The sequence below is a fragment of the Castor canadensis genome, chromosome 6 (genome assembly GCF_047511655.1).
Source record: "Castor canadensis chromosome 6, mCasCan1.hap1v2, whole genome shotgun sequence".
NCBI classification, from domain to species: Eukaryota; Metazoa; Chordata; class Mammalia; order Rodentia; family Castoridae; genus Castor; species Castor canadensis.
Window position 1 is genome coordinate 107,000,167 of NC_133391.1, and position 1,898 is coordinate 107,002,064.

General features: G+C 41.8%; 1 pseudogene; it reads left to right on the forward strand.

Annotated features, from left to right (window-relative positions):
• Positions 1 to 541: 541 nt before the first annotated feature.
• Positions 542 to 1,685, forward strand: LOC109702031 (large ribosomal subunit protein uL3 pseudogene; annotated as a pseudogene).
• Positions 1,686 to 1,898: the final 213 nt, after the last annotated feature.

Below are 1,898 nucleotides of genomic sequence, written 5' to 3' on the forward strand. Positions count from 1 at the left end.
GACATTTTAAGAGGGATGCTAAAAAGAGTAAGAAACCTTTCTGAATGGTGCTTCTTGGTGGAATTTCTAGGCCTATTATGGGTCATAAAAACCACTGCCAACAGGATTTTGTTTTCATTGAAACAAAAATAAAGTGGAGTTTAACATAATGAATAGGATAATGTAGGGGGTATAAGAATGCATTGTACAAAAGGTATCTATTACTTTATGAAAAGTTTGATACATTATATATGAATGTGTTTTTTAGTTACAAAGTAAATAAGTGATTTAATTGTCAATGCAAACAAAAAGTTGAGAAAACAATTATTTAGAAGACTATGTGATATCTGAAAAAGAAGAATTTATTATGGAGTAGACAATTCAAAATTTATAGAGAAGTTGTTACGGGAGAATGTTCATGGTGGAGATGACAGTAAACATCAAAGTCAGTATCTGTACCTACCTTGAGAGTTATGAAGTCAAGAGACCTATATTTCAGAGAGGAAGAGAATGAGGCAGAAAGAATATTAAAAGCTCTCTACTGTCAGGATAAGACAGCACAATGTCTCACAGGAAGTTCTCTGCTTTCAGACACGGGTCCTCGGCCTTCTTGCCATGGAAGTGCAACAGGAGGCATTGGGGAAAGTGAAGAGCTTCCCCAAGGATGATTCTTCGATGCCTGTCCATCTCACAGTCTTTTTGGGCTACAAGGATGGCATGACTCACATCCTGTGGGAAGTGGATAGGCCAGGATCCAAGGTGAATGAGAAGGAGGTTGTGGAGGCTGTGACCAGTGTGGAGACACCACGCATGGTGGTTGTAGACAGTGTGGGCTATGTGGAAACTCCTCAAGGCCTCTGGACCTTCAAGACCATCCTTGCTGAGTGTATCAGTGATGACTGCAAAAGGTGCTTCTTAAGAATTGTCACAAATCTAAGCAGAAGGCCTTCAACAAGTACTGCAAGATAATGGCATGATGACATGGACAAGAAGCAACTGGAGAAGTACTTCAGCTGCATGAAGAAGTACGGCCAGGTTATCCACATTATGGCCCAAATCCAGATGCACCTGCATCCTTTCTGCCAGAAGAAGGCCCAACTCCTGGAGATTCAGGTGAACTGGGTCACCATCATGGAGAAGCTAGACTGAACACAGGAGAGGTTAGAGCAGCAAGTCCCTGCGAATCAGTTATTTGGGCAGGATGAGATGATCGATGTCATCGGAGTAACTAAAGGCAAAGGCTACAAAGGGATTACCAGTTACTGGCATACCAAGAAGCTGCCCTGCAAGACCCACCAAGAATTACTCAAGGTTGCTTGTACTGAGGCCTGGCACCCCATGTGGCCTTCTCTGTGTCCAGGGCAGGGCAACAAGATCTACAAGATTGGTAAGGGGTACCTGATCAAGAAAGGCAAACTAATCAAGAATAGTGCCTCCAATGAATACAGTCTGACAAGAGCATCAACCCACTGGGCAGGTTTGTCCATTATGGCTAAGTGACCAATGACTTTGGCATGCTGACGGGCTGTGTGTTGGGAACCAAGAAGTGTGTGTTCACTTTCTGCAAGTCCTTGCTGGTATAGACTGAATGGCGGGCTCTGGAGAAGATTGACCTTAAGTTCATTGACACCAACTCTAAGTTTGTCCATGGCCACTTCATGGAGAAAGCATTCATAGGCCTACGTAAGAAAGACAGGATTGTTTAATGTTATGAGCACCCTGTGCAGCTGGTGGCATATTAATAAAAGATTTATTCAGTGGGGAAAAAAATGCATACCAAAGAAAATATAGTATGACATATGGAAGATACAATGAATGTTCACAAAGCAATTAATTTTAAAGTGTTCATTATCTAGCTTGATGCATGTTGTGTTTAAAATACAATGTACAACAGAATGTGAACACAAAACATTTCCATG